The sequence below is a fragment of the Erithacus rubecula genome (genome assembly GCF_903797595.1).
Source record: "Erithacus rubecula genome assembly, chromosome: 11".
NCBI lineage: Eukaryota > Metazoa > Chordata > Aves > Passeriformes > Muscicapidae > Erithacus > Erithacus rubecula.
In genome coordinates this window covers 2,021,718-2,036,478 of record NC_136663.1, presented here as the reverse complement: position 1 = coordinate 2,036,478, position 14,761 = coordinate 2,021,718, and the positions used below count along the sequence as shown (strand labels likewise).

Genomic DNA, 14,761 nt, shown 5'->3' with positions numbered 1-14,761 from the left:
CTGGGTAAATCACAGCCTGGCCTGTTGGCATGAAAGCATTTCCATGCAGATAATTATGGGTTTCAGTACTGAGAGCTGAAGTGGTTGGGTTAAAATGCATCAGCATTGGAAAGCAATTTCCCTACACTCTAAACTACACAGTGCAGTGGTGGGAAGAACTTTGCTTTTCCTTTCACCTGAAAAAGAAAACAAATCATGTCCCAACCAATCCAACACAATCATCTAATAAACTTAGCAGCAGCACTGATTTATCCTCCATTTCCACTTTCCCTGTGCTTTCCCTTCTCTCCCAGCACTGCTGGAGCTTTTTCCCTCTGCAGCACACAAGCATCAATCTCTGTCCCAGCCAGAGTGGGAGCTGTCATTTTGGCCAGTTGTGTGAGAACAGGCTTTGCTCTGTTTCATTAACCCAGAACTTAAATTTTAGGGAGATTGCAGAACAAGCAGGGATGGAGCAGCAGGAGGAGGTGCAGCAGCATCCCTGGCAGAGCCTGGCTGCCTGTCCTAGCAGGGTAAAGGGTGAAATACTGGAAAAATTTGTGCTGGAGGCCTTATGGAAGACCTGCAAATGTGTTTTTGTACAACTCTTGTGCCATTACAGCTGTTCACACACCCAGCATCCAACCCCTGCTCCAAGCACTGCACAGCAACAGCTGGAGGAGATTCCAGAATCAGAGACCCCAAGTGCTCACAGGCAGAAAGCAAGAGGAGCAGGTGATGTGGAAAAACTCTAAAATATGATACAGGAACATCTGAAGAGAAATGCTGAGATGCTGCTGGGTCTGACAAGAACAGGCTCTCCCCAGCAAAAGTGCCCCCAAACCTGTGCTAAAAAAGCAGGAGAAAACCTGTGCTAAAAAAAAAAACCAGGAGCTAAATGGAGCAGAGAAGATGGCCAGGGCTCAAATCCACTCGTGGAGAGGCAGACAGCAGGTTTGCAGTCCATGTTCTGGGCTGTGTATTACACTGCAAATAGATTGCAAACAACTCGCTAATCTCGGCGCGGCTCAGAATAAACCCGAGTTAATTAAAGCTGGCAGGACCTCTGAAAGAAACGCAGCAGTCACCATCAACAACTATTTGCTGCAGTCACACACGCAGAAATCTTGTTTATTATTCTGCAAGTCTGCCTGCTGGAGCAGACCATGAACACTGTGGCCAGTGACACAAAGCAGGGTCTGCTCGCTGAGATGGATGCACTGAAGCAGCTGCCTGGGAATTGCACACTCCTGCTTTTTCCTCATGGATCACTCCCACTCGAGCCCAGTTAACCACTCCTGCCCATGGACTGGCAGATCAAGCATTTCTTAAAAAATCCTCATATTTCTGTGCCTCCAAAAGTTGTTTAGCAGAGTGCATCCCTGGCGTGGAATTCATTTTTTCCCCTATTTTCTTGCCTTAGCTTTGCTCAGAGTCAAGACTTAAGTCAGTGTATCCATTTTCTGGATTAAAAACTTGTCCCAGAAGTGGTTAATTATTATCCTTGAAGTTGCTTCTTTCTAGGCATATTTTCCTCAGGAATTTGCACAGTGTAGTTACTATATCACACATCCATTACACAGTTTTGGTAGCTCCCAGCTCAGCATCATTTCCTCCTCCCTTTTGTTCCTGCAGTAATTCCTCCAGCTCATTTTAGCCACTTTCATTACCATGACACAGACACTGATCAGGGAATCATGGAATATCCTGAGTTGGGATACACAAAATTCCAACTCCAGCTCCTGCTCAGGAAAACTCCAAGAAGCACATCCCATGCCTGGGAGTGTTGTAGAAATGAATCCAGGGATTTTTGTGCACACAGATCACAGCCAAGCAAATCCAAACCCAAATTCCTGAGCCCATTTTATGTGCTGGGGTTGTGGAAAATCAGGTCCTCTCTCTTCCCTAGTTAAGCTGTTCCTCTCCACACACAGCACTCACAATTCTCAACCCACATGAACATCACTAAGGACCTTTAAATTTTCTCCATCATTCATTAGATGGTTGCAAGGAGTTCTTGAAAACTGTTTTTTACCAACCTGGACAGATAGAAACTCTTGACCCTGATTTAGCCCATTTATTTTTAGCTAAAAACAAACATAAAAAACCTTAAACAAGGACAAATCAGTTCCCCAACAGCATATTTCAAAGCTGAAATATTTCAAATATTTCCAAGCTGAATATTTCCCACCTGCTGCACACAGACCAAGAATTTTCCCATGTCTCTTCTCTTAGGAAGTCAAAATATGAACAACATGAAATAAATTTGCTATTTTACTCAATGTTATAACTGAATTATAAAACTCTGTCCTTTTTTCTTATTCCATTAGAGAATTCACAGGTGATATTGCCACGTGGGCCCCTCTGAAGAGTCCTGGGTTCTTGGTTTAGGAGCAGTTCAGTTCCTCAGAGGGGCCTTTCTCCTCTTGGACAAGGTGGAAAAAGAAGAATATCTGACACTGCCAGGGAGGAAAGTGTTTTGAATATGTGGACAACCACCAAGCTGATATAAAAATATCTTTTATTAACCTAGAGAATAATGAGAAGCAGGGTAAGATTCTGTACTTTGTTGTTAGCCCCTACACATGCTTTCTGAGAAATGCTATTGATGTGCTTTAATTACTTTTTTTGTGTTAACCATGCACTCCTGAAAGGACTGGGCTTGTTTATATGATCTCCAGCTCAAATATGAATGTAATTGACATTTCTTCTGATCAAAGGCAGCGAATTATTGCTGTGCTGAATTCAAAAGAAGCTTTCCCCTAACAACAATGCAGCTCCAAAAACTCTCATTACCATAATGTAATCAGGTCTTTACAGGAATGGGATCAAATGCACCTTTGCACACTCAGATATCCAAGGGATGTTCATATTTTGCAGTGACTCCATTCCATTTTAGGCCATGCTGGTTTGGAGAAGCTGTGGGAGTTTTTTTTGGGCAAAGATTGCTCGTTTAGGTGTTTGCCCTTGGAAGGGGGTTAAGAAATTTGGGATATTTAAAACCAGATCTTGGCCACTAAACATCATCCCCAGGCTGTGCTGGAGAGAGCAAAAGGTGTCTTGAGTGTGAGCAGTGAAAATAAAAGTAGGATTCCTCCCTGAGGAGAGATTTATGTTGAGCTCACAGGGAGTGAGAGACAAAGACAGCAAAAGGGTCAGGAACCAAAAATGTTCAGCACCTTGCCAGGCTTAAGATTTCAAACTCTGCATCAGTCAGATCAATCTGGGATTGTTCTCAGGTAGTGTCACTATTGGAATAAACAGCTTTTTTGGGATAAGTGAGATGAGAAGTGAAGAAACTTTAACCACGGTCACAACAGCAAATTCCTCAGGAATAAAGACTTCAGGCCTGTGCACAGAAGTGCTGCAACAAAACCATCAGTGCAACAATGATAAAATCAAACTTCAGCTCATATAACCAAGGTTCACAGAACAGACTGGACAAGAGGAATCATCATCCTCCCAGCTCACTGGGAAAAGCAGCATTTTTTAAATTTTGAAGCAAGCTCTGGCCCCTGCAGAGCAGGAAAGGGCTGAGGACAGGAAAATGTGCCCAAAACAAGGAGAGAAGAGTCAGGAGGCTGCACTGAGGGTCTGGAACCAGCCAGGGAAACAGAGCCAACAGCAGAGGAGGTGACAGGAGAGAAAACACAGAGAACGCCTTCAGAAATAAAAATAAAAGTTTATCTTGATGCAGGAGGAAGAAAAGGGACCAGTGAAGGGACAGAGGATTGATGGGGCTGTCAGTGCCAGAGACAGCAGCAACAATCCAGCAGCTTCCAAGAGGACTGGAAGGGATAAGAGATAAAGGATGGGAGATGAAGCCCCAACAGCCTCGATGGCAGATAAGATGCTGGGCATTTGTTTAGAAAGGACAGAATTTCAGAAATATTGCAGAAGAAGAACTGGCAAGCTTAGGGCAGAACAACAGAGCAAAATCTCCAAGATAACTCCAAGGAGCTGGGCTGAGAAAGGACAGAGTCACTGAGCTTGAGGTAATCTGTATTTCTTCTTGATGGTTATGAAACTACAGAGTCGCTGCAAAAATAATTTTAAAAAATATTTCCTCTGAAGTTTAGGGTTTTCAAAGAGAAAAGTAACTTCCTGAGCTCCTTTGAAAATGCAGGGCTGAGCAGTGACATCCATTTGTTCTAGTTAAGGTATGCAAATATAGATGTGCTCATGCCCAAATGCTGAAACTTTTTGGTGCCTGCTGCCTCCAATTAATAAATTAAACTTGTTCCTGCTGTAGCCTAGCCTGCCAGACAAGGGCTGGCTCAAGAAGCAACATGAGGAAATGAAATTTGAAAATGCTGGTTCCTAATTCTGGAATAAATTCCGAGATAATGAAATAGCTCCCATGCTGTTCCACTTGAAATTTAATTCCAGAGCAATTCAAAGGCACGGTGCTGATTACTCTTGTCATTTTGGGGGAGAAAAAAAACACCCCAAACCGAGGGGATTTCAACTCCAACAAAACTGAAAACTGCATCTATATCCCTTCTAAAAGAAGAGGAAGGAAAATATCTTGAATAATACCAATTCTTGTGTTTCCAGACACGGCAGCCTTGTGCATAAATATTCCAAAATAAAACTTGCAGTGCTCCAAATCCAACAGACACAAAGGCTGGAGGCTCCTGGCTGCTGGAATCCACCGCAGGCACCAGCCCTGCATAAGCAGCAGCATTTTCTGATACAACCATCAGGCATCTGAAGCAGCTTTGAAACAGAATTCCTGTCTCCAGCTCCTCAAGCAGAAGCCTGAGGGTGTCTGTTTTTAGAAAACTGTGTACTTTTAAACTGCTTAAACATTTTAATGTGCAGAGAACCACATGGAGAGCGGCTCTGAACCACAGTTACCCCGAGGCTTCGACAACATCTGACTGTGGGGAGGGCTGGGAGGAGAGGAAAAACCTCCTGTGCTGCAAAACATTGCTGAGGGCTTTGCCCCAGAGCAGAACATTGCCCCAGAGAGAGCTGGGGGCACAGGAGAGCCCAGACTGGAGGGAGCTGTGAATCACTTGGTCCTCACCCAGGTCCCTGTCCAACCATGAGCAGCCCCACATTTCCCTGGAAACTTACTTCTGTGCTTAATATTTAATATTTCATTCCTTTCTCCTCCTTCTAACCACTCAGATTTTCCTCTGAGCCAGGCTGTAGCTGGTGCCTCTGATTCAAGTCCTTACCAAGGAACAAACTTCATTTTCCCTTCAATTACACTGTTGGTACTAAGGATAAACTTTTTTGCATCAGCTCCTTAAACCTTTATTCATATGTCAAGATCCCAAATTCTCTGATCATCCTGACATCCCTCCTCTGGCTCTCCTGTAGTTTTTCCTCCTTCTTGAAGCAGAGGAGCAAATCTGAGCACAGTGTCCTGTTGTGGATAGAACAGGGGAATGGCTTTGAACTGCAAAGAGGTTTGGGTGGGATATTGAGAGGGAATTTTTTCCCGGGAGGGTGAGCAGGAATAGAATTCCCAGAGAAGCTGTGGGTGCCCCTGGATGTGTCCAAGGCCAGGCTGGAGCTGCCTGGGCTGGTGGGAGGTGTCCCAAACCCCTCTGGGATTCCACACAGACACCTCATCCTGCTGAAAGGTTCCCCACCAGGTTACTTTCCTAAAACCAGCAGGGAATGAGAGTCCCTGCTCCTCTCCTTGCCTTCACAGTGATGTTTATCCCATTCCCAATCATTTCTCATCACTCTGTTCCTTTAAATGCATCCTATCCCTTACAGTAGGAACAACCCTTCAAGTCCTGAGCACCATTCCCAGACCTGCAACTGGCATAAAACAACAAAATTAAAAATACCTCACATCTATAATGAAAATAATACAATAGAATTTTAAAAGGGGACGAAGGAGGGGGTTTTTACTTCCTGGGAGATGTAATTCTTCTATCAAAGGAGTTTTAGGGCAAAATTTTATGCCTAGCAGTGCCTACAGAACAGATATTTCCATATGTTTTTTCCACTGGAAAGTCTTTCCAGCTGCAGGGCTGCTTGAATCCCTCCATCCATCCTGCATTTCCTTGGAGCCAGGGATGAGCAGACCCATCTGTAAGGAGCTGGGCTGTGTTTTTCCACTTGAGCTGAGAGCTGTCTGAAGGTCACAGCAGAAATTACATTTCCCACAACAAATTTTGATGGGCTGAATCAATACCCATGATCAAGCACCCCCAGGCTGGCTCCCAACAAGGACAGATCCCCATTCCTGTCAGGAATTCCTCCTGTTCTTTAAATCATGGTTATCTCCATTATTCCTCTGTCAAAATAACCCTGGGTTTGGGACAATACAACAAAACATATCCTGCAAAGAATGACATTCCTCTCCTAACTCAGTTTAATGAATTCTCTCAGGATTTTGCCACAAAGGTAACAGCAAATAAAAGGAGAGAAATCTGAAGAAAAAAAAAAAAAAAAAAACATTGCTCTGCTAGAGAATGAAAAACTTAATTTTTTTAAAATGTACAACCATATTCACAGTCCTGTGATGGAATCTCAACACTTCATGAAGTGCTCTGGATATTTAGGGGATTAAAAATATATGGAACAAACCCACACACATCCATGTGCCTCTAGGACACACCACTTCAAATAATCAGGCCTAAATGGACTTATTTTGCCAAATAAACCCCAGAGTTTTGGGTTTTCATGACTATGGGAGGTGCATTTCAACATCTCCATCAGCCCCTGGAGTGGGGTTTTAGCTGTTCACTTTCCAGGTCATTCTTGGAAAATTCCCCCCAAAACACCAAAAGTAAAACTGCAAATCCACACAAATAAACCCAAAAACCAAACCACACACGCCCATCACCACAGAATTCTTTCAACAGTACCTAAAATACATAAATTTAATATTTTTCATTGGAAGTTTTGGCCAAGTTTTGTCTACTCCCACTACTGCTGGTCAAGGAAAGGAATGTAGGAATGTCCTAATTTTTCCTCTTGTTTCTCTCCTAACAACCTCCCCCTTCAATTAAGCAACTGACTTCAAGAATACAGAATATTTCTGCAAAAAAAAAAGCGACTTAATAAATGGTTTAAGCATACATTATAGCCCTGGATTTGATTGAAGTGTTTTCCTGAGTGTGTGCATCATTCCAAAATTGATTCCAAGTGCTCTGAATAATTAACCTGAAGCTGGACATGGGATTAAAGATGATGATTAAAGATCTGGAACTTAATTTATCAACAGGAAGTGGCTCCACAACTGCCTGCACATCCACATTTGCTCTCCAAAGGATTCCTGGTGATCCCTGTCAGCCAAGGGATTTAGAATCTATTTAATAATGTGGAATTTATAGCATCATACCTTTCCTGGAAAGATATGGACTGACCCAGAAAACTCCAAGAAGGGATTTTGTCACAGTCACAGCTGTCACATGCTCAAAAAACTTCACACAACAGCAAAGTAAGGGCAGAAATCTTGTACCATAATTCAGATATTGGCCTGAGATATTTAAAAGTCACAAGTCAAATACAATTGAAAGACAAAATATCAACCTTTAAGTCACTAAAATATATTGGATTTTTAGGAATGGGTCTTAAGGACACCTCATCTAACACTGGGAGATGTGAAGCTGAAAGTTTAAAGGTGTAAAATTATTGATATAGAATGTTTCTCTGATATATCAATAATTCTATTACTATTATAAGGGAAAAATAAGACCAGAGCAGTTCCTTCCATCCCATCCAAGCATTCTATGATCCTATGGGAATACAGAGTTGTTTGGCAGGGGTTTTTTGGCTTGAAAATTAAAGAATCAGCTGGCAGAGCTTGTGATTAACTCCAAGAGGAGACAGAAGAAAAGATTTCAGGTTTGGGGTTAATACAGATGATTTGGGAAATCTGCAGCCAGGCAGGACTGAGAGAACAAATCCAAGAGTGTCCATGTCAGCTCAAGAACTGAAAGTATCCCAAAAAATATCTGGTCAAAACCTGTCAGAGCAGGTGCTGTTTGTCCTGGAGATGCATGTGCATATTTCAAAGATCAATTAGCATTAAATAATTTAATTCCCAGCAGTCACACTTCCCAACACTTGGCAGCTTTGATCACTGACCATTCATTCCCCCCCAAACCATCAGTGCAAGGATCAGCTTTCACCACTCTGCACTCCAAACTCCTGAGTGAACTAAATTATTCCTTACACAACAAAGTGACCTCTCCTCATTACACAAGATCAGGGAAGCTGCACTAAAAAACCCTCAGGGCTCCTTTCCTGACTTTTGCTGCCACCCATCTTCACCTCTCCTCCCCTTAATTCTCTTATCCATCACAGAGGGGTGAGGAAATATCATTGCCTTGAGGTGCCTCCATATGAGCTGCTGGAGCAGACCTGGGTATTGCACTGAGGGTTATTAAATAAAATTTTACAGGCCCTCACCCCCCTCCTCAAGAATTATTTCAGCTCACCTAGGATTTTAAAAGAAGTAATCCCAGATAAATCTCATCTCTCCTCTACTTCTGTAACATGTTTTTCACCCTGTTGTTTTTTTTCACTGTGAAAGCTCTGGAGTAAATTCCACCCTTCCTCTCTCTCTTTTTTTTTTTTTTTTTTTTTTTTTTTTTTTTTTTTTTTTCCCTGCAGTGGAATATCAGTTGTCTCTCAGCATTCAGAAACCAGAATTTGGAGTGATAAATGATTCTGCCTCACCCTCAGGAATTTCAGCTGTTTGTCTTTGGGGTTTACAGGGATGAGTGACTGAAGGAAAGAATGCATTTTTCTTCCCAGCTTTGCATTGTATAAAAAGATTCTAACATAAAAGTGGCACTGATAGCAGCAATACTTCTCAATAAAAGAGCTGCTCATAGGAATTATACAGGAGAAGATACAGCTTCAAATGAGGATATCAATTATGTGTTAAACTCCAAGTTGAAATAATCACCTCTTTCTTCCTTTTAGTCTTCATTTTTTTTTAAATATATTCATCATTTTTCAGGGGGAAAAAAATTGTCTGAATTGTAGAACCAAAACAAAATCACTGCCTGTTTTGCCATCTTATATTCCACTTAAAGATATTTATACCACTGCAGATGTCCCACTTTGTGGGGATAACTTCTCAGGAATGATGGGTGCTCCAGGGATGAATTCCTGACTTTGGAATATCCATCCATTCAGAAGAGGCCAGTACAGAAAAAGTTGTATTTCTGTATTTTTTTCCACCAGTATCACCTTTTATGCTCTGTCCAAGATCATCTAGCACCAAACCCACACCATTGCTGTGCTGATATCCAAATGTGATGGGATATATATGAAATAAATTATGGTTAAAGTACCCACATGGGTTTTTCCCAACATTTCACCAATGTAGGACAGAGAAATATTTTTTAAAAGCCATTAACTCTTATATTTCAGCAGTGTAGCAGAAGAAAAGCCAAGGTATATTCAGTGTATTGTGATGGGAACACTCAGTCCTTCCTGTTGAAATGCACAACTTGGGGAGAAAAGTTGGAAATATGAAAGACATGGAATCAAACTGGTTTTATTCCAATTTTTGTGTGCAATGATCAATAACATTGATGATCAATAACACTTGTGGTGCCATGCACTGCTCCCACTGAATGTATTGGGAGGGAAAGTCTTGTGCTTCCCAACAAACTGAAATTTTAGTTAATATCCTTTTCTGGTATTTTTTTGTCCCTACATTCTCTCAGTTAGGGTTATGAATTTGGAATTAGGAAATTAAGGGCAGATTTGAGCACAGCAGAGCTGAATTCCAATGCCTGGTTATCAAAGCCAGGATTGAACAAACACACCTGGTTCCACAACCAGGGGAAGCAATAACTCCACAACCACATTCAATGTGAACACTTAAAAACCAGCTGAATTAAATAAAATTAAAATTAAATGAAAGCAACAAAGGGATGGATGGCAGCTGAAGCTTTCCAGTACACCCAGCTGAGCAGAATTTGGGATTGCAGGGGTGCCATGAATTCTTCATTTAAGGAATATTCTCCTGGCTGTGCAGGTCAGCACTCCTGGGGCAGCAGGAGGGGTTGCTGTGCCAACACATGCTGGATTATCTTTAATATTAAAAAAACCTTACTGGATAGGAATAGATCTTGATGTTAGAATTAAGCATTTAATTAAATGACAGGATTTCCTTAATGATCTAAGGATGATCCAATGGGGGAGATCAGTGGCAGAGAGAAAATATTCCAATGTAGGAACGTGAAGATGCACAATGACAGAAAAAAAACCAAATTAAAGTGAGACCAATGCAGAGCAGGAACTTGGCTCTGCCATTCCAAACTCTCCAAGAGCTCATTTTGTGTCTGCTGCTGAGTGGAATTCTTAGAATTATATAATATAAATAGCAGAAGGTTAGCACATAAATATATATTATATATGCAGATAATTATATAATATATAATTTATATATACTATATCAATAGCAGAAGGTTAGCACAGAAATATATATTATATATATAATTATATATATAAAATATATAATTTATATATACAATATAAATAGCAGAAGGTTAGCATAGAAATATATATTATATATACACATATAATTATATATATAATATATAATGCATATATACAACATAAATAGCATAAGAATAGCATACAAATATATATACTATATACACACAATTGTATATATAATATATAATTTATATGTACAATATAAATAGCATAAGGTTAGCATATAAATATATATTATATATACATGTAATTATATATGTACTATATACTATTATATATACTATATATACATGTAATTATATATGTACTATATACTATTATATATACTATATATAATATATATTATATATACCATACTATATATAGCATATATATAATATATATACACTTACATAATTTATAATTATATAAGTATAAATAACATAAGGTGCCATTTCTGCCTCTTTGCTCAAGGAAGGCATTTGTGATAATGAACAAAAAATTGAATTTCACTGATATTTCAGACCTGTTAGGTGCCTGTAGCGCCCACACTGAACACAAGCAACATAAAAATAATAATAAAAAATAATCAAATTTTTAAAAAATAATAAAAAACCAGAGGTTCCTTTCATGTTTTAAGAGCAAACCTTCCCTGGCAGCAGTGTCCCCAGGCAGCCCTGCTGCATTCCCACTCTCAGCCTGCCATCTAGTGCTGGATGTCAGCTGGCAGAGCCCATCCTGCTGGAATCTCCTCTCCCAGCTCCATTCCCTCCCCACACACTCTGCAGAGGCAGCACTGAAACATCCAGGAGAATTTTTGGTCACTCTCTGACATCCTGACCCCAGAAATAAAAGCAGCTCCTCGAGGGTGAGCTCCAGGCAAAGCACTGAGGGGTGGCAAAAAATGGATGGTAAAGGAATAAATGCATGCAGAGGATAAAGCAGCAAAGTCAAACTGAGCCATGGCAGTGATTTTTGTGGGAATTGAATTTTCTGGGAGTTTAAGAGGCACAGCTCAGGTTTTGTTCTTTAGCCACAACATGCTGAGCCAGGGGTGGGAGATGGAGCACGCAGGAAAACAAAGCTGCCAGAGGATTTAGAAATTCTGTGAACACGTGCACAAATGCATTTTAATTCCCTCGGGATTCATGCAGAGTAGCCAGCACTTTTTTTTTATTATTATTTTTTTTTTCTTTTTTTTCAGAAAACTTCAATATTCTAATAGGAACAAACCCATTGTAATCACAACCCATCCCTGCCAGCAGCCCAAGTTAGTCTTCAGCCTAAACTCTGTTTTATTCTCGTTTATAAACAAGGATTAGCATTTTCATATGGCTTGGAATAACACCCTGGATGAGTCTGAGGAGCAACTCTAAACCAAACTGAATTTCCAAGCAACATTCTTTAAATCACATGGACCCAAACACCTCCAGCCCCAAACAGCAAAAGGACAATTATTTATTAAAGCCATAAAACACTAATAACCTTCTAATGACAGCTTTCATTTGTATTTTTATCCAGAGAAAATAAGGGATTTTTTTTTTTTGTCTTTACACCTAAAACATTCTGCATGTCTGCCATAGAAACAGCCTGTCCTTATTAATGGTGTCATAGTAACCAACACCCAGGCAGAGGCTTATTAAAACCCTCATCTCTAGAGAGAATCACCAAAAATCCCAGAAAAATCCAACTTTCCACTCCAGTTAACTCCTAATTAACATTCCTGAAAACAGGGAGCACAGGGAACAAGTTTCATTTGACTCCAAGCTGTCACAACTCCATTGCAGGGGCTGTAATTTGGAATTATTTTTCCTTAAAAAATATCAGAATTCCCTGGCTGTGATTATTTTTGCAGCAAGATTGCTCCAGAAACTCTCATTTTGCTGCCTGATTTTTTTTTCTTTCCTTCCCCTTTTAGTGATTCCTGGGCACAAAAATCCAAATTTTTTAATCATCCCAGTGCTGAGCAAACCCCTCCTATATCAGAAATTATTTCCCTGATTTTCCAACATTTTTGAGAGCAAAGAATTCAAATCCCATCTTTTCTCTGTACAAAAAACCCCATTAATTATTGTTCAGGCAGGGAGGTCAAGCCCTGGGGTAGAATTACCCCAAACAGCTTCACCCAAAGAAAACTGAGTCATTCTCACATATCACAAATATTTACAACCAACCACCTCCAACCACCTAACCCACTGCCAAAATTCATTAATCCACCAGTCCCAAAATTCATTAATCCACCAGGTTCCAGCTGAACCCCCAACACTAATTTTTACTATTTTTAGCAGCTTTGTCTGAACCTACTCACCCTGAATTTTACCAAAGCCAGACATTCAATATTTTTTTCTATGAAACAATAAATTGAATCCTTCAAATTAATTATCAAAGGACGTTTCATTAGCCAGAGTACCTAATAAACATCTCCTCTGAAAAGATTTGGGGCAAAATGCTGCTGGAAACATAAATTCTGTTTGTTTTTAACACTTTAAAGAATACCTAAAGCATTTTACCCAGAATCTCTGTGGCACAAGAGGGGATAAATGCCCATTAACACAAATACAAAAAAAAAAAAGGAAAAAATAACCATAAAAAGTATTATTTTAATGACAATGGATATGTCAATCAAGAATATCTCCTTCCCTACCTTCTCCAGATGTGGCACTTGAGGACTCTGTAGCATCAGGAGGATTCTTGGACTGGAATATTTTTGAGGTCTTTTCCAGCCTGAATGATTCTGTGAAAGAAAAAACCAAATTACTCCTCATTCCTTTTAAATTTAAGCCTAAACCTAAACCCAGCTGGGCCTGGGTCCCTCCCTCTGGCCCTCCAGCCACACCTGGACTATCCCAGTGATTGACCTCACCTCTTTTCCTGCAGGTTGGCACAATTCCCCAATTCCTATTGCATTTTTGGGAACCTCCCCAGTGCTAAAAAAGCCTCTCAATACTTCTGGTATGGCACCAAACGGTGGATACTATATTATTTATTGTTTATATTTGGTGTCATAATTTATAGTTATATAAAGAATATATTTATATAAATGATATTATTTGCTAATGCACCCCTTTTCCTCCATCAGAATCTTTTCAGCATGGGGAGATGTTTTAAAAAACTGGGGTGAATCAGATTTTTTGTGTCATTGAATCACTCTTGCCTCAGAGCTTGGGTTCAGTTGCTGCAGACAGAAATGAGCAATTGTTTGTTGTCCAGCCTCCAGATTCCCTGATCAATCTGCCAGTCCCCAGTGTATCAAACTTTTAGTGTGCTCTAAAAATGAAGAACTGGATGTGTGTCTGCATTTTAACGGGTGTTTGTCATCCCCCAGAGAACAATTATTTCAGTATTTGTCTGCTGACAGCAAAGCATTTCTTTAAACATAAACCCTCCAGAATTTAAAAGACTAGGCTGGAAGATTTCTGGTTTATATCACACAATATATTTTGCTCAAATAAAAAACCCACTTTTCAATGCAAAGCCTGACCCAAAGTTCCCCTAAAGTTTGAGGTTGGCAGATATGAGGATGTTGATGGGCAAATCCATTCTGCTAAGATTTGCTATTTTGCTATTTCAAAACTAAAAATCAGGTTTCCCAATGGAAAGCTCTGACAGGATCATGACTATCTGTCATTTAAAATGAAAATGTACTATTAGATTTTATTGTAGGATAGATCAAGAACTCTCAAAAGAAAGAACAGATCATTTGTGTTTAATTAATCCCTGGGGAGGAGCTTCCCAGAGCAGTGTGGGTGCCTGGGGCAAACGTGGGATCCTTTCAAATCCTCTTTGGACACAAATTCCAGCCTGGATCTGAAAAGGTTTGAGCTCAGCATGGTTATTAAAACACTGCATTGTTCCATAATTTCTACATACTTTTAATAATTTACTCAAAGGGATTTTTTTATTGCAATATTTTTACAGCCTCTTCAGCCTCAGATGCTCCACTTACCCTTCATATGTTCATGTGCTTTTAAGCAAATTTCTCTATGAAACATTAATGTATCATCATGTAGCTGTACTCTGGCCAGAATGAAAGTCAATTTTGATTTAATGTGATCACCATTTTTATTTCCACCCTTCAAGAACCATTTTTTTTTTTTTAAATTTGACTTCTTGACTGCCAGGATATTTCCAAACTGTTGAGATCCTGTGTGAAAAATCCCAGGTCAATAACACCACCAAACACACACTCCCTACTCCACTTTTCCAGTAATTATCTCTGTTTGAAGTAGTGAAAAATTCACTCTGCACCTTTTTCATTTGGTTTTCACTTGCTCTTTTTTTTTGTTTTTTAATCAAATACAATCTGGAGGAGTTTTTTGTTTGTTCATTTGTCTAGTTCCTAATTTGCCAACACACTGAATAGCAGCTT

General features: G+C 39.9%; 1 long non-coding RNA gene across 2 annotated transcripts in view; it reads right to left on the bottom strand.

Moving 5' to 3' along the window:
- The window catches only part of LOC306806513, a 67,691-nt gene extending 54,565 nt beyond the window's left edge, over positions 1-13,126 (bottom strand). For both annotated transcript variants that reach the window (XR_013775487.1, XR_013775488.1), the window contains exon 1: positions 13,037-13,126. This is a non-coding gene — a long non-coding RNA (uncharacterized lncRNA). The remainder of the gene's footprint in view (positions 1-13,036) is intronic.
- Between the last annotated feature and the right edge of the window lie 1,635 nt (positions 13,127-14,761).